General features: G+C 45.3%; 1 protein-coding gene across 6 annotated transcripts in view; it reads left to right on the forward strand.

Annotated features, from left to right (window-relative positions):
- SHROOM3 (shroom family member 3) overlaps positions 1-24,303 on the forward strand; it is a 253,836-nt gene that overhangs the window by 97,771 nt on the left and 131,762 nt on the right. For 2 of the 6 annotated variants that reach the window (XM_045018425.1, XM_045018429.1), the window contains exons 1-2: positions 11,184-11,258; positions 11,548-11,656. The exons of 1 other annotated variant lie outside the window; for it this stretch is intronic. The gene's annotated coding sequence lies outside the window, so the exon portion shown is untranslated. Of the gene's footprint in view, positions 1-11,183; positions 11,657-24,303 lie in introns of those variants that run through there. 3 more of the 6 variants (XM_045018427.1, XM_045018428.1, XM_045018426.1) reach the window with 2 other exon arrangements.

The raw sequence follows: 24,303 nt of genomic DNA on the forward strand, positions 1-24,303 counted from the left end.
GCTAGTCAAAGCTGATACCATATTCCTAAAGACAACAGGCCAGAGCCCCCGCTGCTGCAAACCTGTGTAGCTCCATAGACTTCAGCAGTGAGTTGCTGATTGCCACCAGCTGAGGTTCTTTCCCTCTTGTGTGTTAACTCAACAACAAGGTCAGCTTCATTCTTGTTCAGGGAGCAGATTCGAGTTGGTTTTTGCTTTTTTCAAATTGGCTTCTTCTTCTTTCCTCACTTAGCAGATTCACTGTTCCTCAGGCCCAGCTCCCTCAGCTGAAGCCAGTGGAGCGATGCTCGCTTACAACAGCTGAGAATTTGGCCCCAAATCTGTGCACTGCCTCCTTGTTTTGTATGGGCCACCGTGGCCTACAGCAGTTGCTAAAAATAGACTTTTCTCCACGGGTCACTCAACAAGGATGGCTGTCGCTGTGCACTGTTTACACAGTCTTACGTTCACAACAGCAGCAGTTAGATTGCTGAGGCATGATGTCTAACATAGCTATTCTGGGAATATTGTTGTGAAAGCAACCTAGCATCCAGAGCCACAGGGACAACCACTCGACAGGACCCTTTCAGACACGAGCAGTGTTTGAACGGAGGGCCCATTATGGCATTCTGGGGTGCAGTTCAGACCAGTGAGGGGTTGCCCTGAAAGCTGGGGTGCCTCATGATGCTTTGCACCCACAGAGGGACACATCTCGAAGAACCGCAGTTCCTGCACAAAGTCAGTGACCTCTTATTCCCTTTCCCTTTAACTGGGGAGAGTTTTAGAAGAAGCCCCCCCCCCCTTGTTTGAACATCCCTTAGATGGTATCAAAGATAGTAACAACTGTCATTTTGGGGGAAAGGGAAGTAGTTAGTTGAGATGGCTTGGAGCGGTTGCTGCTGCTGCTGTTAAAGTCTGATCCCATTTCACCTCATCTGGTGTTCAGGTTTCAGCTGGAGCTGGTAGGGGTGGTGATGTCATTGGGATCCCTCTCTCTGGCCGGGTTTGGTTGGTAGGATCTCCTAGGATTAGGATGACGAAGGCCCAGGATCCCAGTGAACGGTGGTGGTGGCAGCCATAATGGTGAAACTTGCTCCAGTAGCCTCTGCCTGTTCTTCTGTATCCCTCACACAAGTCTCTTTATTTAAGGAGTCAAAAAGGGAGTGATGGGTAGAAGAACCCAGGCCCTTATTATTTTTGTCCACAAATTAGACCTAATATCCAACACGCCCCTTTGGGTTCGTTAATTTCCAGACCCACATTTTCTTGTTTACTGAGGATGATCTTAACACAGTCCTTGAATAGGCCTCTTTGTTTAGACTAATTCAGTCTTTCTGTCTCCTTTTTGTCCCTTTTCCCATCAACACTTGTTGTTATAGATTATTGTGGCGTCTTATGAATGTTCACATACGTTTTACAGTTGAGCTCACAATTAGAGGAAATTGATAAGCCCAATTATCACAACAGGATGATCCTTCCGGTGTTACACAACAGATAAAATACCATGGTCACCACTAGAGGGAGCTGTTGTACTAACATAATGGAAGATTGTTTTTGCGGTACTCATCATTGCATCTTTCTAAGCCTATTTGGCAGGGAAGGGATCTTTTGGCAGGAGTAGCCAGCATCCTCCTGAAATGCTTGTACTGTGCTGTCTGTTCGACTGCAGCCAGTGGCTCCTCTGCTGAGCTGCATCACCCTCTAGTGGTTGGAGGTTGGAGAGGGGATTCACACAGTGGCTGACAGACCAAAAGGGACTCAGGCAATAGCACTGGTTGGTATGGGTGAGACAGGGAAGCCAACAGCCCACCTCGCACCCTTGTTAGATTACTTTGCACTTGTGTCCCTTATTACGCTAGTCAGTGGAGGTGACTGGCCAGATCCTCAGCTGGTGTCTGTTGTTAGAATGCCATTGTGGAGCTCTACAGGTGAGCTATGACAATTAACCATGGCTGAGGATTTACCTTAAAATGTTTGTGGTGAATAAAAACAGAAGGATGGTCTTGTGGCGAAGCACTGGACTGGGATCCCAGGAGATATAGAGTCAATTCCCGGCTTTGCCACAGACTGTGTCTGTGACCTTAACAACATAAGAACATAAGAACGGCCGTACTGGGTCAGACCAAAGGTCCATTCGGCCCAGTATCCTGTCTGCCAACAGTGGCCAATGCCAGGTGCCCCAGAGGGAGTGAACCTAACAGGCAATAATCAAGTGATCTCTCTCCTGCAGTCCATCTCCACCCTCTGACAAACAGAGGCTAGGGACACCATTCCTTACCCATCCTGGCTAATAGCCATTAATGGACTTAACCTCCATGAATTTATCCAATTCTCTTTTAAACCCTGTTATAGTCCTAGCCTTCACAACCTCCTCAGGCAAGGAGTTCCACAGGTTGACTGTGCGCTGAGTGAAGAACTTCCTTTTATTTGTTTTAAACCTGCTGCCTATTAATTTCATTTGGTGACCCCTAGTTCTTATATTGTGGGAACAAGTAAATAACTTTTCCTTATTCACTTTCTCCACACCACTCATTATATATGTCTATCATATCCCCACTTAGTCTCCTCTTTTCTAAGCTGAAAAGTCCTAGCCTCCTTAATCTCTCCTCAGATGGGATCCATTCCAAACCCCTAATCATTTTAGTTGCCTTTTTCTGAACTTTTTCTAGTGCCAGTGTATCTTTTTTGAGGTGAGGAGACCACATCTGTACACAGTATTCAAGATTTGGGCGTACCATGGATTTATATAAGGGCAATAAGATAGGCTCTGTATTATTCTCTATCCCTTTTTTAATGATTCCTAACATCCTGTTTGCTGTTTTGACTGCCGCTGCACACTGCGTGGACCTCTTCAGAGAACTATCCACGATGACGCCAAGATCTCTTTCCTGATTCGTTGTAGCTAAATTAGCCCCCATCATATTGTATGTATAGTTGGGGTTATGTTTTCCAATGTGCATTGACCTTAGGCAAGTCACTTACTCTTTATGCCTCCATTCCCCATCTCTGACATGGAGAGAATACGTTCTTCCTCCAATCATTTATCTTTCTTGTCTTCTTAGACTGTAAGCTCCTTGGGCAGGGGCTTTGTCTCATGAGGTGCATGTACAGCGCCTGGCTCCTTGGCGTTCCAGTCTCAGCTGGGATCTGTAAGTGCTACTATCATGCAAATAATAGTTATTATTAATAGTTTCATATCAGTTGTAGATGGAAAAGACATGGGCTTGAATCCGTATCTCCCTAGTCCATCTCCCTGCCAGCGCAGGGCTGTTCCCTGTTGTACACTTGTTAATGCTTTGATTGTAAACGGTATAGGACATTTTATGTCGAATGAAAGAATCATAGAATCATAGAATATCAGGGTTGGAAGGGACCTCAGGAGGTCATCTAGTCCAACCCCCTGCTCAAAGCAGGACACGTGACTCTCTCATCTCTTGCTTTGTGAGGCAGCTCAGCATTGAGATCTAAGGAAGCCCAAACACAAAGATAACAAAGATCAGTATTCAAGTCACTCCTTTTTCTTCTCTAAATGTTAACAGTCTGCACCCAACTAAGCAATGCCTGTTCTTACGCTGAGAATGGCTCCCTCAATATGTGATTAATCTAATTGAGCAAAAGCTGGGCTTAGCTGGCTGCAAGTCAATCTTCTCAAGTTCCTTGTTTGTTTACGTCTGCCATTAACATGGATATAGCTGATGGCTTGTTTGCAAACTACAGCAGAATCCACAGCCATCCTTTCAATTTCCTTTAAAGAAAGGGCACAACTTACCACAGAGTGATTCAAACCCGATTCAGGGCTGAAATATAAGCTAGAAGGTTGAAAGGAAAGAAAGCGTATTTCTGGACCATTTGAGATCTTATATCTTTTTATCCAGTAGCATATACAAAATTATTATCTAAGAGCTTCAAATATGAAGTACACAGGACTATAAGGACCTGGGGCCCAGATCTTCAGCTGATGTAAATTGTCGGAGCTCCCTTGCATAATAGTAATATCTAGCACTTTTTTCATCAGTAGCTCTCAAAGTGCTTTACAAGGGAGGTAATTTTACAGATGGGGAAACTGAAGCCCAGAGAGGAGAGCGACTTGCCCAAGGTGACTCCACTGGCTAAGCCAGAAATAGAACACAGGTCTCCTGAGTCCCAGTTCAGTGCTCTCTCTGCACTGCCTTTCTCACTGATGTCAATGGAGCTATGATAGTTTATACTAGGTGAGGATCTGGCCCCTGGAAGTCATTAGAAACATAAGATAGCTAGAACGCAAAGTCAAGGGAGTATAATATTGATCTATGGAACTCATGAGAGTGTGGGGTGATATGACTGGAATTAGTACTATTATTTTATTATTGTGGTAGCGTGCAGGGGGGCCCATCCTGGATCAGGACCCCATTGTGACAGACACTGTACACACACACAATGAAAAAGTGTTCTCTGCCCAAAAGAACTTACCATCAATAGAAAGGCTGTATAATTATTACGCACAAGTGGTGATGGCACAGTGAGAGAAGCAGGTCATCCCAAACGAATCCTAGTAAAACTTTTGCACCATCCTACAGAAGGTCAGACTAGATCAGAGTGGTCCCTTTTGGCCTTAGAATCCATGAATCAGCTGTTCCCTGTATGTCACATAAAGCTGTTTTCTATTTTAAAAATATGTAGCCAGTTTTAAAAATGTTTTGTACCCTGCATCTGAAAAGCCAGGTATCTTAGGGTATGTCTACACTACCCGCCGGATCGGCGGGCAGCGATCGATCCAGTGGGGACCGGTTTATCACGTCTAGTCTAGACACGATAAATCAATCCCCGAGCGCTCTCCCGTTGACTCCTGTACTCTACCGTGGCGAGAGGCGCAGGTGGAGTCGACGGGGGAGCAGCAGCAGTTGACTCACCGCGGTGAAGACACCACAGTAAGTAGATCTAAGTACGTTGACTTCAGCTACGTTATTCATGTAGCTGAAGTTGCGTAACTTAGATCGATCTCCCCCCCCCCCCAGTGTAGACCAGGGCTTACTGCTTTTCTATCACTAATAATAATGCAGTGCTGGCCTCTGATCTCTCAGTCTCTTCCAGCGCCCTGGATCCACTGGCAAGTTTTCCAACAGTATAAAGTGCCTGGTTTTTAAGAGACCAGACTTTAAACCCATCACTGGCCCAAGACTAAATAAGTGACTCAGGGTGTAATCTGGGGAAAGCAGAAAACATTTTTCTGGCAGATTGATGTATGAAAAGGCAGGCAGGTGTTTGAATCTGGGTGGATGTTTGGCATGTGGGAATAAACTGCAGGGAGGCAGATTAGCGAGCACAGAGCAGGTGACCCAGTCAAAGGTGCTTGATAAATTCATTTATTACACAGCTCTGCAATCTGTCCCCGTGTGTAGGGATCCAGCACCTGATTACAGTGATTCATTTCTTCTTGTGTAATTAAGTTCTGTATTGCACGCTACAATTAACGATTTCTCTTTTCAACCTTGCGGCCCCTGATTATTATTTGTGCAGTGGTTCATGGAGGCCTCTTTGTGCTAGGTGCTGCTCAGACCATATCGTAAAAGACAACCCCTTCCCTGAACCGTTTACAACTGAAATAGACAAAGGGCTTGAGGGGCCAGGCCAAGAGAAGTGAAGGCCCAAGGCCAGGCAGCGAGTCTGAGGCTAGAATTCAGCTCTCCTGACTTCCTGTCTAGTGCTCATACTAGGCCACACTGCCTCTGAGACACCGACCCTGTCTTGGCCTGAGGTTCAGATAAGCAAGGTTTTGTTGTGTAGCGCTTATACAGAAATACAGAGTCTCTGTCGTAGTCACACCGTACACACCTGGCTTCCAAAGGTGTGGCATTTTGTAATATTTCAGCTTTGATCTTCAGAAGTTTGGTGAACTGAAAGGTAAAACAACCGCAGGTAGGGTGACCAGATGTCCCGTTTTCGACTGGAACACACGGTCAAAAAGGGATCCTGGCGGCTCCGGTCAGCACCGCTGACCAGGCAGTTGACTGTCTGGTTGGCGGCACCACACAGCGGGGCTGGCAGGCTCCTTGCTAGCCTCCACGGTGCACAGCTCACGGGAAGCAGCCGGTATGTCCTCCCTCTGGCTCCGCATGTTTCCCCTACCCCAAGCGCCGGCCCTACTGCTCCCATTGGCGGGGAATTGCAGCCAATGGGAGCGGCGGGGGCAGTGCCTGCGGACGGGGCAGTGTGCAGAGTCACCTGGCATGCCTCCACATAGGAGCCGGAGGGAGGACATACCCCTGCTTCTGGGAGCTGCTTGAGGTAAGCGCTGCCTGGAGCCTGCACCCCCAGATCCTTCCCACGCCCAACCCCCTGCCCCAGCCCTGATCCCCCTCCCACCCTCTGAACCCCTCAGTCTCAGTCCAGAGCATCCTCCTGCACCCCAAATCCCTCATCCCCTGCCCCACATCAGAGCCTGCATCCCCAGCCAGAGCCCTCATACACCCTTGCACCCCAACCCCCTGTCCCAGCCCCAACCCCAAACCCCTCATCCCTGGTCCCACATCAGAGCCCGCACCCGCAGCTGGAGCCCTCTCCGCCTCTCACATCCCAACCCACTGTCTGAGCCTGGAGCCCCCTCTCGCACTCTGAACTCCTCATTTCTGGCCCATGCCAGAGCCCCCACCCCCAGCCGGAGCCCTCACCCCCTCGCCTGCCCAGTGAAAATGAGCGAGTGAGTGAGGGTGGGGAGAGCGAGCGACAGAGGGAGGGGGAGGGGGTGAGTGGGGGCGGGGCCTCAGAGAAGGAGAGGGGCATGGGCAGGCCCTCAGAGGAGGGTGGGGCAGGAGGCGTGGCAAGTGTGTTCGTTTTGTGCGAGTAGAAAGTTGGCAACAGTACAGGTTTTGAGACGTGTGTGTCAGAATGTACATCTCTTGCATTATTTTGTTGCCATCTATTATGAGCATGTTTTAAGACCAGATTTTAGAGCGTCAGCTAAAAATTTCACCTTTTCCCACTCAGCTACTGGCTTCGGTGCTTTCAGTTCTCCAAGCTGGCTTGTTATCCCCGCAACTAGCTTATGGTCTCAGGATTATTCGCTTTTATGGCTTAACAGAAGGAAATGAACTCTGTTATCTTGTGAAGTTCACAGAGCAGTTTAATCTAAAGGCTGTGGTGCTGCTTGCTTGCTCAGTTTTGTAACCATTTGTTTAGGTTAATGTGTGCAAATATAGCTACTAATGACGCATAGAGAAAAGGAGAGAACTGATCAAATAAACAGTATGCTCAAAAGAGGTATTAAAAGATGTGGATGAAAAGCCTCGTGTTCTTACTGTTCAGGAGAGTAAATAAATGGTAATAGTCTCTGTGCAGAGAATCAACTTTTATAAGCAGCGTGGTCAATAAGGTTAAAGGGCAGATTCTCATTTTGTCCTTCTTTCTCTGTTGTTGTTGTTGTTTATTATTATTTTATTATTACAGTCGTGCCCAGAGGCCTTACGTGATAGTGGGGCCCCGTCGTGCTGGGCACTGTCTCAGAGAGCTTACAGTCTAAATAGGCAGATCAGATAAAGGTGAGAAAAAGGAGCTTTTATGACCTTTATTTATGACCTATTAGCACCAAGTATTGTATATGAAGGAAGAATTGCCCAGTAGGGCTGATGCCTCGAACGTTGGCGACTCAAGTTCAATTCTCTGCTTCGACAGATTTTCTAACCTTGGGTAAGTTGTGTAGTCTCTGTGGCCCAGATCTGGCAAAGGTATTTACGCTCCTAACTTCCACTGATTTCAATATGTCCCAGAGCCTTAACTACAAAATCATCTTTCCTTGCGAGACCCTCTTGTTACGGTTCAGGTTTGAAAAAAGACAGGCTGAAAAGTCTTCCACGCAGCCTGGCAAATGACCATACCAGAGTTTGGGAGAAAATACATGAGTAACTCTCTCTCCTTAGGGCCCATCGATGTCAATAGAAAGGGTCCCGTTGGTTTCAATGGGCTGCAGCTCAGACCCTTCTTGAATAGTTTTTCCTCGCTGGCCCTTATTCCTTTTCATTTGGTGGAAATGGGGTTTTCCTAAAAGGAGGGGAAGCTGTTGGCATTTTTACAAAAAGCAACGTGCCAGCATGATCCTTCAAAGAGCTTTGTGGCCTAATCCTCTCCTCCGACAGCACTAATGTAATTTCACGTCGTATTTGACCAAGTGCCAAAAAATTAAATCAAATAAATCCCACTTTTGTGAATGACGTTAATTAGGAGATGGATTTGGCTCCCGCTCCACTACTTCATGCAGAGGCCAACTCAGCAGTGCTGGAATTTGTATCCAGATGATCATTATTCAGTACAGTTACTTTTGTACAATACTGATGATTTTGGCAGGGGAGGTGGGGCTAGAGCCCATGAAAGTTACCAGATTAACAGCTCTGGAGACCAGAGTCTTAAATTCATTCACAAAAAGAGATTAACGAATGCGAAGGAGGGTTTTGTGATTAAGGCACTGGTTTGGGGCTCAAGAGAGATGGATTCAGTTCTTGTCTGTGTCTCCTTGGACACATCATTTTCCTATGTCTCAATTCACCTTCGGTTGACTAGGAATAATTGTTCCTTTTTCCCACCTTTTGCCTGGGTTGTGTAAGCTCTTGGGGGCAGGGACTTTTATTGTTTGTTTGTACAGCACCTACCTACAGCCTTCATCTCCACTGGGGCCTCGAAGTGCTATGGCAATACTACAGGTAATCACAATGGGATGGAGCACATATTGCCGTCAATGGAGTTGCACCCATTAAACCAACTGAGGATCCAAATCTGCCCAACATCTGTACAATATTTTGGAGCTATAGGGCATGTTCCTAGACTACTGAAGAGCTTTGCCATTGATTTCACTGTGTGCAGAATCCAGCCTGTAAGGTCCAGTCTATTTAAATGCTAAGTATTTTTATTAAAGTTGAGAGGCTTTCAAAACCATTCATCCAAATGCTTGTGATTCCTGGTCTAGTGAGGAGGCCCAACAACGAGCACGGAGCAAAGAAAGCTGATCGAGACCAAAGAATTATAATAAACACACAATAAATTAGAAATCATTGCAAACGTACTGGCTGTCAAGTGTTTAATCAGCTGTCATTTAGGTTTGCCAGGGTTTTGCACTGCGGGAAAACGTTGACAAGAAAATCAATGTGCTCGTTTGTTTTTATAATTTCAGGTCATTGATGGTGGTAGGGTGACCATGTCAAAATGCCTTTGCCTCCTAAAAAGATGCCAGCCATCACAATGCGTTACACTACATGGGGCATTAGAAACTGAGCTGTTGGCAAGGGAACAGTAGTAAATCACCACTGGCCAGAGGGACAGGATGCTGGCTTTGTGACGCTGTACTAGACATGCAGAGGTTGTAGGCACAGCAGCTCCAGAGAAGAAGCTCATCCCAGTGATGTCCAGCCAATAATCAAACTAAATTTTGATCCCGTATGTCAGGAAAATTCTGCCAATGCAGTGCCAGATGGTATTTTAGGGCCCAACCCTGCTTCTTCTGAAACTCCAATTGGCTTAAGTTGGAGCAGGATCATACCATTACAGAATGTAAAAGCTAATACTGTGTTTTACTTCTGGTCTATGCCTCACTTCTGTGTCTGTGGTTTGGTCTAGACTGACCTTTAGACCTGTGGGGCAAACAGTAGGACATGAGTCAGGTTCCTCTTCCCCATACCAGTGCAAAGGATTGCAGCACGCTGGCTTCAAATGACACATGCAAAGAAAATCTGGACAGAGGATCCAATTTAATAGTCCTGTGTTGTAAGAATCTCCCATAGAGCCCTGTTTGATTTGATCATAAATCTGATTGTTTATTAAAAGGGGTTTATAATTTGCATTACGATGAAATCTGATGCATATACACTGCCAGTCTGGCTGGATAGTTTATTAAATTCACTTAGAACGATTAAGCCTTTATTTTGCTACTGGCCCAAAATCTGATCCCAGTTAAATCCAACATAACTCCACTGATATAAATGGAGTTTGTCTCAATATACAATAGTATAACACATATTGTTGACCTAGTTCTCATCTCCCTTATGGAGTTGCTCCTGATTTACACTGGCGTAGGTGAGATCAGAATCAGCTCCCGGAATCTAGTCCACAGAACTTAGATACAGAACAAAGGTTAAATCTGCAATAGCCATGAATATGATACGTCGTCAATGAATGTTTATTGAAGGTTTATTTTTAGTAGAGATGATAGAATTATGTGTGGTGAATAAATTGACAAATTGAACCCTTTTTTCTGTTTGCAAATTGTTCACGACTTTGATTAAAGCTAACCTAATCTTTTTTTGAAACTATTTGCCAAATAGTTTGTACGAACACATTTCAGCCGGTGGTGCATTTGCAAACTGGTCGCTTTGACTGTTTGCCATTCCTTATTGGTGGGGTGTGATTGGTCACATAAGTCACGTGGTATTGTTTTGGCTTCTTGATAGAATTAGTGAAACTTTTTAAAGAACAATGAATAACAAATGAGGAACAGCAAATAATACACAACCAGTAGTGAATAGTCACGTTCATGTACAGAGACGCTTGTTAGCTTATGGTATTTGTACAAAGAGGAGCAACCATTCCCCAAATATTTATCAAACAATAGCCTTCTTGCAAAATGTTTGTGAATAGTGAATAAACATTTTTGTGGCCATGGAACAAACAGCTGTTTGGGATTCAAACAAATTCTTGAGAATACTCTATGCAATATGCTGCCCGCTGCGATAACAACACTGGAGAACCAATGGTGCCAGTGTCATTTGGCGTCAGTTATAGGTACATTTATGGTACAATCATCATTATGTAGATGACTTTTATAGGAGTAGCAGCTTTTATGCTGCTATTAAAATAAAACAAGCTCATTAAAAAACAGCAGCTGTGTCAAAATGAATTCAGATCTGTCAGAAGCTGAAAAGCTTTCAGCTACTACTCCATCCCCCTATTTACCATCTCTTTGTAGCATTGTTACAAATGGTGATGTTTCCAGTGTTAAATTGCAATAGAAGCATCAAACAGCCTCACATCAGCAGTGATCACTGAGAGATGGAAGAGTGGCCCAGTGCTAGATCAGGATGTAGGAGATCTGGGTGTTTAATTCCCTGCTCTGCCAGACATATGTGTGATAATTTGCCTCAGTCACCTCATTTATAAAATAGGGATAATGCTCCCCTACCTCACGGGGGTGTAATGAGGATAAATATGGTACCGATTGTGAGGTGTTCAGACACTATAGAGATGAGGTGACACGTTACAAGAGGTTGTCAGCCACTGATCTCTGTGGGTGACTTCCTCAAGTGCTGCTGTGGCAGGAATAGGTGAGACTCACATTCACCAGGCATCATGACAGAAGCTGCCTGGCATCTTCACTCTGTGTATTTCCCCTTCCATCACGGTCTCTGCTCCTTTGTCAGGCCTGCTGACGATTGGTTGGAAGGAAGGCAGTAATTTGAGCTGCTTTTCCTCATTTGCTGCTGGAGCCGCCTGCTGCTGGGTCAGTCCTGAGGTGCCTCAGCACGAACCACCTGTATCTGAGGCTTGTTATCTTAATTGCTACCCTCCTGTTTCTTCCTTGTCCGAGACAGCCTTCTTATTCTTTCCTGTCAGTGCTGAGCAGCCTGCCACATGGCAGGGCACCTGTACGGTGCCTTCTGTCGTAGGAGCAGCGCACCAGCAAGGATGGGGCTACCTGAGGCTTGGTCTGTTTTTTCATAAGGTAAGCAGCCTCTGGGCAGCCACTGCCGAGTCGGCTTTATACCTGCTCGAGTAGTAGTTTGTGTGGCTGGGTCTCTGAGGAGGGAAAAAATCAAGAATCCGGTTGGTCCTAAACGCTGTAGGGTTCCAAGTGAACAAACAAGTGTCCAGGTGATGAAATGAGAGATTACTGAGCCGTTGCTGGGGTGAGACTCGCAGCAAACAGGAACAGGGCAGAGCATTGCTCTGGCTATGTTAAAATCCTGGCCAGAGGAAGACAGTCTTATTGAGCTTTAAGTTATAAGGGTCTTCAGATACCGTGGTGACGGGTGATCTTGTATCCCCCTCAAGAGAGAGAGAAAAATATTTCAGGCCAGACCTTCAGCTGGTGTACATGGGCATAGCTCCATAGGCTTCAGAAACCATGATGATGTACTCCAGCCAGCATGCTCAACGTGATGGGAGTAACAATCTTTGTCTATTGGGTAGTAAATGTTCTCACAAACCACCTTAAGGGATTGCTAAGATTTCCAATGTCGTGTCATTTGATCTTTAGTTGAAGCCTAGATGTGGTAACAGGTTGGTACTAGTTCCGTGAGGACTGCATAAAGCAAGTTTCAATTCATGTGGCACTTTGCATCACTGTTTTCGGTAAGGCCTGAGCAGCCATACAGATATATTTGTCTGTGCTTAGTGCAGTGAGGTTGTAGGCCGCAGAATACGAATGTAAAAGTACCAGATCCTCCATTGTAAATCGATGTAACTCTGTTGTGGAGCTACACCAATTTACACCAGCTGAGGAACTGGCCCAGAATATAGACAGCTTTGTAGATTGCTTATTAAATACCACAGCTAAGGACTTTGAACTTGGATTTAGATGACTGGCTATGGTTTTATTTCCCTTAATATAATGCTGAACAAATACGTAGAAAAGTTACCCATTTTACTGTGAGCACTATTAGTTTGCCTATAATTCTGTTATTTACTAAGATGGGCTAGATCCTCAGCTCATGTAAGTCAGTATAGCTCCATTCAAATCAGTTCAGGTTTTTACCTCCTGAGATCTGGCGCACTATATGTAGGTTGGGGAAAGACAATGGTTGACTGGCACTACTGGGATATTGGGGTTTGTCATCATAATTATATGAAAGGGAATGTTTCCTTCTGGGGATTTCTGTTTATGAAAATTGTCATGAAATAGGTTATGGTCTCTTGGCCCCATTGAAGCTGCAATGTCTAATGCATGCTGATTAGTCTTAGGAGTGACAGCTTTACAAAGAGAGGAGGCTCTGGCAATGATAATGGGATGATTTGTGGGGCAAATGCCCATCATTGTAGGTAAAATACCATCCACTCCAAAAGGCTCTGCTTTTTTCTTGCCTATGTGCCATTTTTTAACTGAACTCGCAGAAATAGATGGTAAGGACAGAACAATGGTTGTATAGCAACTTTCCTTCTTGGAATGCTGCCACTTCCCAGGTTGTCAGCCCTATCAGTGCTTAGGAAAGTAAGTGTGTGTGTGTGTGTTTTCTCAAGCATGCATATTCCTGCAGTCCTTTGGGGGCAAATCCAGCCCCCAACTCAGCAGCCATGGAGGCCCCAAGGCAATGGATCTGGTAGTCCATTGCCATCACTAGTTCTGTGAATCATTTATGATAACTTGCACCTGAGTGATTCTATGATCTATAACATATAACATGTACGTAGATAATACACATTATGGCCGAGATTTCCAAAGCTGTGTAAGGAATTTGGATCCCCATTTTCTATTAATTTTAATGGAAATTGGGCACCCAAGTCCCTTAGGTAGTTTTAAAAATGTCAGGCCTGGTCTACAGGAGGATTTTACATCTGTATAGCTATGTATCAAGAATCCACAAGAGACGTAGCTACGCTGACCTAACCTCCAGTGTAAACAATGCTAGGTTGACGGAAGAATTCTTCTGTGGGCCTAGCTACTGCCTCTCAGGGAGGTGGATTACCTATGCCAATGGGAGAATCCCTCCCATCGGCGCAAGTAGTGTCTACACTGAAGCACTACAGTGGTGCAGCTGTGCCACTGTAGTGTTTTCAGTGTAGACACAGACTGAGGGTATCAGTAATTTCTCCCTCGCTCTCTCTGGTATATTCAATAGTCTCCAAACTGTCTGAAGTCTCCGAAGGGTTAAAAACAGTCCTCCATAAGCACACAGCTGGCTGAACAAATACCAGGTATTAGCATTGACTTCAGTTGCCAAAGCCTAGTCATTTCTTTTTTGCTTTTTAGCGATTGCAGCCTGCAGAGACCACTTAACAATGAATCGCAGCAGCTTGGCTGTGATAGGACAGGCCATGTGTGCAGACACTTAAAAGCCATGCCAGCAGTTCTCCTTTGCTCAATAGAGGTAACAGCGGGAATTTGATTAAAGACTGATAAAAAAAAATAGAGAAGATGAAAGGATGAAAGAGCCACCTGGAAACTTCATTCCTTCTTTATTTGTAACTTAAGCTCATAAACCAAATCTAAACCATTGTGTGCATGTGAGAGAGAAAATTTCCTGTGTGGCTGCTCCAAACCACTAAGGATTCTGAATATGCAACCCCACAAGCCATCTCCGAATAACAGAGTCATAAGTATTCTTGTCACCAATGTACTGTGGCCTGCACAGAAGAGAGATCCCCCTGAAGCGCTGCAATGACAGCTTTTTAATATGTTCAGAACAGTCGCTAAAATGAAAGAGACCTGCTCAGAAATGTTAGTCAGACCCACTTGTGAGCCTGTGGGTTAGCCCCATTCCCCAGGCAGTCTGGGAGCAGTTCTTCTGCACAACACAATGAGGCAAGCTCATATCTCGCAGCTAGGCTTTGCCTGAGAGGGTCAGCTATGCAAATGGTCAGCTGCGCACATCAAACGCCACTCACTGCGTTTTGCCTATGGCATCTGCCTCTTTGTCTCTTCTTTGGTAGGAGTGAATCAAAAAAATAAGTAATCCCAGCAGCCAAAGGCAAATCACCCCCCACAAGTCCCACTAGTTGTATGTGATCAATGCTACCGTGACAGGCAAAGCAGATTCAAATGCTTTCCTGCAAAGCCAGCATTTCTGTTTGGGTCTAGGAGACCACGTGGTTTGAGCTGTGTGTGTGCGCCATGGAGGTGATGCTGTTCAGAGTTTGCCTTGGGATATGTGAAGGTCTTTACCCACGTAGATGCAGGCTTCAGATCCTCATGAAGGACTTTTCAGGAGTCGCACAAGCAGGTACCAAAGCCAGAGAAACCCTAGGTTGTGAGCTCTTCAGGACAGGGATTGTGTCTTCCTACAGCATGTGTCTGGGAGCACCTATCATGTTTTGGGCGCTACTACACCTCTACCCTGATATAACGCGGCCCGATATAACACGAATTCGGATATAACACGGTAAAGCAGCGCTCCGGGGGGGCGGGGCTGCGCACTCCGGTGGATCAAAGCAAGTTCGATATAACGCGGTTTCACCTATAACGTGGTAAGATTTTTTGGCTCCCGAGGACTGCGTTATATCGAGGTAGAGGTGTATAAGTAATAATAAGCAGAGGTGCTGGAACAATTTGTATAGTGAGGGTGCTGTGAGCCATTGAACCAAACTGTAAACCCTGTATATAATGGAAACCATTTCAAGCCAGGGGATGCGGCAGCACCCCTAGTTCCAGCACCTATGGTAATAGGCCACTGGCTAAACTAGATTGTCCCATACAGAACACCGTGTATGTAGTTTATCTCATTGCTCCCTGAGCAGAAGCTCCTCTCTTTCTGAACATCCAGCAACCTTCCCTCCTCCTCCTTCCCTTTCTGCTTGTTTTCCATCACTAATCTCTCCAGTGCTACATTCCCTTCCCCTTGTTTGCTGCTGTTCTCCTCCCAGCCTCCTGCCTGTTCTCAGTCCCATTTAGACGAGCAGCCCTGTGTCTGTGAAGTGTCGTGCACCCCAAAGGTGGTGGAAAGATAATGATCCTCAGATTTAGGGGGCTAGCTCTTTGCTTCATCCCTCAACACTGAGCAGAAATAATTCATGAGAGCCCTTGTAAAACCTGCCGAGGGCCTGATCCAGACAAGTGCTGGGTACCCACAACTCCTGTGGAAGTCAGTGGGAGTTGAAAATACTCAGCCTCTCTCTACTTACCAAAAGAGAGGGGTGGTTAGAGCTCCTCAGCTGGTTCAGACACAAGCTGAATTTTGATATCAGGAATCAGAGCATTTTCCCAGTTGTAGCGTCTGGCGGCTAAAGCTGAGGGGGGCGACAGCCTCCCTCCTAAAGCCAGTCCCACATGCGTCCAAGAGCTGTCGGAGCACCTTGAGGAGAGACGCCACCAGAGGAGCTGCCTGCATTGAGCTTGTCTAGGGGATTGGCGGCCCGCATGGAAGCCGCCAGAGCCTGAGGTATTTGAGGAATGTTAATGGTATGCTTGAGTGGAGAGCTTCAGAGCCAGGCCTGAGAACAGCTCTCACTGCCATCTGTTGTGAACCATGGAGTTTCATAGCAACAGCTTCTCAAGAATGATTTTTTTTTTATTAAGAACCCCCTCCCCCCCCACACACACTCATGAATAAGCAGGATAAAGGCTTAGAATCCTTCTCCAGAGTGGTGAGCATTAAAGGGGAAAAGGCCTTTCCCTCCTCAGCTTGTATTTGGTTTGAGGAGGCATTTTTCTTTTAAACCAAGATTTTCCAAAAGCACATGGGGATATTAACTGACATGTGCAATAGTTCAAATCCACTCTAGTAGGACAATAGTGACCCAGCGGCATTCGCATCCGAGAGCTCGTTAGTGTATGAGATGAGCTGATGTTCGCAGTGTATCATCCAGTGGATGAATATCCACGTCACTGTTCCACTCGGTAAAACAGTGGCCTATGGGCCCTTTAATTTTACAGAATATTACCCAATGATAATTTGCATATCTTTTGCATGGGCATGTTCATTTATGGTCCCTATCTTTTATGAAGCTCACTAGGTTCATATTCTGCATAGCTGGACACAGAGAAGTTGGGCTCATCTTTAGTCTGATGATTATGAGCCAGGTTCTCAGACGATTTAAATCAATATAGCTTCAGTGACTTCAGTTGAAGTCATTGTACTGTGTCACAGTACAGTGACATTGTTTCTCTCTCCATCCATCCCATCCTGAGCATGATAAATGCCAGCCTGTAAGGACACATGCTTTGAGAGCCCATATCAAGAGTGTAGAAGCAGGAGAAGACTGGGCATATGAAGGCACCTCTTACATCTCCTCCTTCCTGTACTTTCAGGGATCAGCTCCTAAAATGCAGAGCTCCTTCTTTCCCCATAGCCCTGAACTTTTCTTATCAACTGGACTCAAGAGACGAGCTCCTTTTAAATACGAGTGCTCAAAATTAAGCATGTGTTTAAGTGCTTTGCAGGATCAGGGTCAGAGTGCCGGATCAAGCCCCTAGAGCACAGGACTTTCTGGGCTGGTGATGTCATGCCAAACCTGAACCCCAAAAGTTTGCGTTCAGTTTGGCAGACTAGAATAGGCTGCTTCAAATTCAGCTTGGATTTCTGCTTGACCTGTTTCCAGGGCCGACACCTGTCCTTTACACACAGCTGTGCGATGGCACATAGGAATGGTGTAGATCAGCGTGTGTTTTGCTGAGTTCATGTATGAGTAAAGGATAAATGCTACTTTTTATCTAGCGAGTATAAAGAGTAAATTGACCTGTGCATTTCAGATTACTACATCAAGAACCATTTCAAAGGTCAGTCTCTCCAGTCAATACAGGCATGTTTCAATGAACTTGTGTGACCTGCTGTCTGCAGCTGCAGCTGTACAGTCTGCACTAGGTGACGATGTCATTTCAGTTATAGGTCTATCTAGCACAGGGGGACTTTGCTTAGAGTAGACTAGCAACTCTCTCTGTGCCTGGGAGCTGATTGCTAGAGACCAAATGTGTTGTGAATCCCATGCTCAGGTACATGAGTTATTGCATGTGCTAATAGCTAGTTAGGTATCATTGCAATTGCTTCATTTGCAAATGCAATCACAGCAACCACACGAGCAAATGTAGGTGAACAGCTGCAACATACTTTCTGACATGTGCATGAGGGGCTCCATTTTAATAAAGTGTGGGCTGATGTTTTCCAAGGGGCCCACAGCAGTCAGGTGCCCAAATCCTATTGAAAATCTACAGGAGTGGGAGGCTTAACTCCCTTGAGCCTATTTGAAAATCCCAGTGGGCTTTAAAATGAGACTGTAAAGTGCTCAGACAGGTTCTGTAGGGAACACACCTGGAACTGGTGGTGGACTAGATGGCCTGGTAGGATCTCATAGGTGTGTTGTGTTTTGTAACTTGTCTTATATTTTGACTCAGTTCTCTGAGACTTTACTGGCACGACAGGCCATTCAATATGGCTACAGTGATCATGTGAAGAGATAATGAATTTCGCGTGGTCGTTTCATATGGAAAGTTGGTCTGGCCGAGCCACCTCCATAGGCTTTGAGGAGCGCATGCTTTAGAAGAGGTTAATGCTACTTACTTTCCAGATAGCATATTGGCTTTCTTATCGACTGAGCTGTTTTATACTCATACATCTAACACATTAATGGGCTGTAATAAATACATGATGAGTGTGGTGGGAAAACCACAGGAACACAATGGGGTCAGAGAACAGTCAGGGAGAAGAATCTCTCTCATCATTCATACCACTCCGGAAGATCTGTCCCGCACTGGGTGAGAAAATCATCCCCATCAGTGCTCCAGGCTGTCGTGAGTGTTTGAAATTAGGCACCCACTATAATGGCAGGCTTGATCATAGGGAAGAGAGTGAAAGCTGATAGCTGCAGAAGGGTTGCTGGGGAGATGGGACTCTCCCCCTAATCAACAGGTAGTCATTATCACCTGTCCGCTGTCAGTTTCCAGCAGGCGATTTGTCCCACTATCCGGCTCTCTGAGAACTAGATTTATTTGCCTAAGGCCATGGATGGGGGGAGGGTCTTTCAAGCTGCAGGTATCATTTAACTGTGATAAGAAGAAAGGCAAAGCTTTTCTTCATTGGAGGCCGGGGAGAATACAGTAGAGGAGTCTCCCGCGCCTGTGGAGATGGGAAAACAAGTCACTACAATCCAATAACTACCTTGAGCAAAGAAATTATCCCAAATCAGAGGATGCCCCATTACAATTGAATTGCATCTTCCAGGTGCCATTAGACTTTCAGACACTTTATACTTCTCTCTTTCTCTTGATCTTGAGCTGTTATCTTTCAGTGACAGAAGATTTAGGCTTTTGTTTTAACTGGGAATTATTAATACCAAGCCAAACCCTGTAATCCTCCTGCCCCAAGCAGATCACCCACTGAAGCAAATGGGTGACTTACGTAAGTAAGGGCTGCCTGGATCAGAGGTAACTAGGAATCTGATGCAAAGCCCACATGAAAGTCAATGGACACGTTCCCATTGACTTCAATGAGCTATGCATTAGGTTAGTGTCAAACCAACGACGACTGGTAATGGAAAGCCTTATGCTGAGGGAGACAGGGTAGACCAATGAGAACCAATCGCAGCCCCTGAATCTGACCCATTTCCAGAAATGAAACAAAATGGAATCTTTTACTAGGTTCTGAAATGTTCATTAAATCTCCTCCCACTGTTCCCTCTCCCTCTTTTCCAACCATGATTTTCAGGGTGTTGGGACCTCTGATTTCTTGCTTTGCCCAGAACCAAACTGTTGAAATACCACAAGGGTAGTCCCAGGGCATTTCTGGTCTAACCTGAAAAGACGGGTGGGATACGAATGGAGATTATTAGCCAAATTTTGCAGAGACACAGCCTAGGATAAACATCCAAGCATAATAGAAGACTAATTCCAGACTCAGCGGTTCTCCTATCACTTGTCCCCTTGGTTTGCTATATTCAGTGTTCCAGTGAATGAGGATGTTGTAATGTAGGACTCAATCCTGCATTTATTGGCGTACCCACAGTTCCCACTGTAGGTAAGAGGGATGGGTTTTTTGGTGCATGAGGCGCTTACACGGCTCCCACCAAGGTCAGCTGGCACCTCTGCAAATCAGGCCCATCACATAAAATGCAATCCATTTATCTCGCTCTGCCACATGAGGCTGTTCCAGCTTAGATCTCTCTCCTGGCAGTAACCCAGCCTCATTTATCACTAAACTAGATTAATTTCTTTTGTGGAAGAGGGGAGGTAGGGAAATGAATCTTTGCCTGGGCATCGTTTCATTACACAAATTCCTCCCCAAAGGCATCAAAGCTTTGGTAATGATGAGGATAAATGTTTGCAGTAGAATAATTGTCTAATGATGCCCCCTGTTGAAGTGGTGGTTCTCTCTCACTGTCATGCTACACTCACTCTTGCAGCAAGGAGCTGGCCTGGGACTAATTCAGTCTTGAGGAAAATGAAAGCCTCCTCTTGACTTATTCTTAGGAAGGAGCAAATGCACATGGATAACTTCACCTGGAGGTCTCCACTTGGGCAGCGATCCTGTTCCTCGCATCTGACTTAGCCCACTTATTGGAAATACTTGTGGGCAATAGGAATCACCGTGCCAGAATATACCCGTAGTCCATCCAGTCTGGGATCTTCTCTCAGCCAATGGTTAAATACAGGGTGTTTTGCAAAACACCCCCAGAATGTGCCTACGGGTGCAACACTAACCATGGAGGAAAATTTCTTTCTGACGGTAACTGATGATTAACTTATGCCCTGTAGTGTGGGGACTGATAACCTAATTCTTTTCTAGCTGGTGGAACTGTAGATGTTGTTTCAATAGGAACAGTGATGACACTCATCACTATTTTGTTGTTGATCAGTTCTTGGAATCCTGCCTGGTGGTACTGTATGTTTAATAACCCTTTTTTCCTGGCTTTACTTCATCATGGCGTCCTTCCTAATCTTTCTCTGGTGGCCACCATCACACTTGGGGGCACCAGCTGGGGGTTCAAGAACCGTCTACCCACCATCTGTAGCTAAACCTAACCGTTGTCTCCAGTGCACATAGCCTGAGAGATGAGACCAGCTGTCTAATCTCCTGTCTCTACGCTGGCCCATTGTCTATTTTGCTGCATAGTGTTCGGCTGCCTTTTTGCTACTACTGCGTCAGAACTGCCCCCGCCCCCACCCAATCTCTGATTGCTTTTGAATGGTTCCCACTCTGTCCACACATGTAGCAGTAATGAGCTCTGATGATCAGTTGCTTTTCCTGTACATGGTTCATTCAAAAGTAGTTTTTATTAATTCCAGCCCAGTTTTATTTTAAAAGTTCACACCTGACAAGATCATAAACCTCAACGGGGAAGGCTTGCTTTGCTTAAGTTTGGGGGAGGGGGAAAGAAGGAGAAATAAAGAAAATTATATATGACAAAATATTGTGCAGTTTATTTCAATATGCCATTGCTCGATATCTTGTTTTTTTTTTAAATTGAGGAAATTAAAATAAAAAAATGACATTAACGTAACATCTTATTTGAGATCTTACCAATAGTAAATTCAAAGCAACTCACAGCACCAACTGTATTGTGCATATATGTTCGAGCACAATAATGAACACCCTATACAATGCTCTGTCACACCCCATATCTACATGACGGCCAAATTACTGTCACTGTGGGAACCATGACTCGAGTTTCCTAACTGTTTTGTGCATGCAAAACCCTCGCCTATAAAGTTGCAGTAATATGTAGCACTTTGCATCTAATTTAAGCAATACTATGGCCTTTGTTTGTCTCACAAAGTCTAAAGTAAAGACAAAAGACATGGTTGAGCCTGGATCTTCTGAGACATTCTAAGACTGTGCACTCACACACAGTCTCGCTCCCTCGGAGGAATTTATGGCCATTATGATGTTCTCTAATGAGCACAAAATGAGACCGTTACATCTTCACTTAATTAGTTTGACAGATTTTCATTTAAATATAAAAAGACTTCTAGCCCTTAGAGAGCAAAAGGGGGCCTTGTCTCCGTTTTAGTGTTTGACTCTGATTTGCTGGAGTGGGGGAAGGGAAACAACTAAGCATGAATAATTCCCATCTTTTTATTCCAGGCCTTCATTTTATCTTGCAGCTTTCCACATTCCCCTGCACTGCACACCTTTGGGCGTGCTGCACATCCCAGCTTTCACCTCTGGCCAGGAGAGCCCCAGGGCTCGGAGGACATATGCCAGATGTTCTGAGATTTGAGGGTTGGTGCTGGTGCTCTTCTCTAGTCACCAAATCAATTAACTCTCTGTAGGGCCTGGTTTTTCCCCTCTCAGTCTGGGGCCCAGTCCAACTCCCACTAATGTCAGTGGGAAGGCTCCCAATTTAATAAGTGAGGGGAGTTATGTGTTTACTTGCAGTTATATTGTTTGGCAACTAGATGTCTCTGTGTGCTATATAGAGAGTTCCAGAATGCAGTGTGCTCCTGATAAACAAGTGAGACAAAATTGGAACACGATTTTATGGAAGCCTATTGTTTGTAGTGTTTTCCCTAATGCCTCCTGTTTAAGGTGGACTGTGATTTATAGACTCATAGAAGATTAGGGTTGGAAGAGACCTCAGGAGATCATCTAGTCCAACCCCTTGCTCAAAGCAGGACCAATCCCCAACTAAATCATCCCAATAGAAAAAGACGCTCTCCTTTGAGCTGAACCAGCAACCTAAGGATATCTTGCTGAGCGCCCCCTACAGTCCTCCATTCTACCAACTGAGCTATCAAAGGGCTCATGTTAGGGACCTTGGACAGCAGGGTCTTCTGGTTCCTCTTGTTCTCCCAAATGACAAGACCGAGACCTGGCATCAAATCACGGAGCCGATAAATTCTCTTCAACGATTTGTAGCCAATCCCTTGGGAATGTAAGAAACAGAAAGTTGGATGTGCCTGACTGGCTTTATATTTGGACACCACAGTTATCAGCTATCCCGCATGCCAGCCTTGTCCACCCTGAGCCTTTCCCAGAAATCCCTCCCCGTGGCTGTAGCAGTGGTGAAGCCTCGCTGTGGCTACTGTGGGTACAAGCGGTAATGTAGACTGGCCTCCAGTGTTATCCCCACTGTCATCTAGACCTGCTCTGAGCAGGGTCCGACAACGTATACATGTATACCAGCCAGGGGTATTTTTTTGCCAACACCATTGGAGCTGCACTAGTTGGACAGCAAAACAGATAGATATTCAGGAAAAATGTAGAAACAGCCACTGCAATCACACAGATGTCGCCTTCAGCAGAGCTAAGGAGAGTACTCCTTGTCTTCTGCTCCCAAAGCATACTGAGAATCCCCAGGAGCTGAAGCCGCACTGGGCTTTGTAGGTAGGGACAGTCTTTTGAGAGCGTGCCAGGGATTTTTGAATTTGGATTTAAAAGTTGAGTGAATGAATTCAATAGCAATTTGTGGGTTTTGTTTCAGATAGAAAATCTTCTCTTTAGTTTTAGAATTAAAATTTGGTTCAAGGTTTGGGCTTCATGTGAAAGTGGATGGATGTTAGGTGGAAGCTGGTTTTTGTTCCAGAGAACTGAAACCAAATACATAGCTACCTCAAGAAGAAGAGCTGAACTTGAAAGCTCGTCTCTTTGACCAACAGAAATCAGCCCAATAAAAGACATGACCTCATCCACTTCTCAAGAAAGTCCTTTTGCATCGTTGGTCTTGTCCTTCATGAGGTCATATCCTTCCCTTTGCAATGTTCAGGTTCTGGACTGATTTTTGAATAACAAAATGCTATTTTCATGATGTGAGGGGCATCTAGAGGACAGGAGCTCAGACAGCTCCTTGGTGGGAGAGGTGGGTGACGCTAAGTGGCCAGTTAAAGGCCTTTATTTACAATATAACTGGCAGCCAACATCAGAAATCTGAGGCTTTGGCCACTAGATTGTCCAATAGACTGATAGCAGCAGCAGCCCTGGTAAGATGGCTGCTAGCCATGTGGGGAAATTTTGAAGTATCAGCTTTAATTTTAATGGTTAAATTTGATTTGGAGGGATAGAAATATATTCTCCCGGGTGTCACGCTAAATCAGTTGCCTGCTTATAGGCTAACAAGTAGAAAGCAACATCTTAATCAGCTCTGCCATTCCATCCTGGGGCAGTGGTACACACTAGCCAATACATTACAATTCCCTGTAAGGATGGTACCACCCAAAAGACGTTCATTCTACCTCCTCTACCCTGCGGGGAAACCCCTCCCGAGCTACTGAAGAAGAAATCTAACCCTTGCCTTGTGGACTAGCAGCTTCCCCACCCTTGTTTCTTAACTGCACATACACATAATATCTAACAAATAAAGGAGACAGCTAGCCATTCAGACACACCCAGCTTTCTGCTTCTTAGGTTTCCCTAGTGAGCGCACAGCTCCAGCAGTCCAAGTTTTTCAGAAAATAAAAAACCTCAGTGGTGTGACTCTGCAGTTTTCTTGTGGGTCGGTAGGCAGCAATGGCCTGCCGCAGCTTCCTTATGGAAAAGTCCTTTAGAATTTCATAGAGGATGGGAACATGGTGGTAGAATTTTTAAACCCACTTATTGGTCTGATTAAATTCCATAGGATTTTTCCATAAAGCCTGATGACTTATTTTTGTCCTTTTTGTAGGAGTCAGTGTTTTGTTTGAAACATTGGGAGGAGGAGGGTGTAGAACTGGTGTAGGGAAGCACACAGTAGGCATAGCTCACCCTGTGCCACCTCTCTCGCAACCCTGAGCACGGGGGATATGTTGAGCGC

This window comes from Mauremys mutica, chromosome 5, assembly GCF_020497125.1.
Source record: "Mauremys mutica isolate MM-2020 ecotype Southern chromosome 5, ASM2049712v1, whole genome shotgun sequence".
NCBI classification, from domain to species: Eukaryota; Metazoa; Chordata; order Testudines; family Geoemydidae; genus Mauremys; species Mauremys mutica.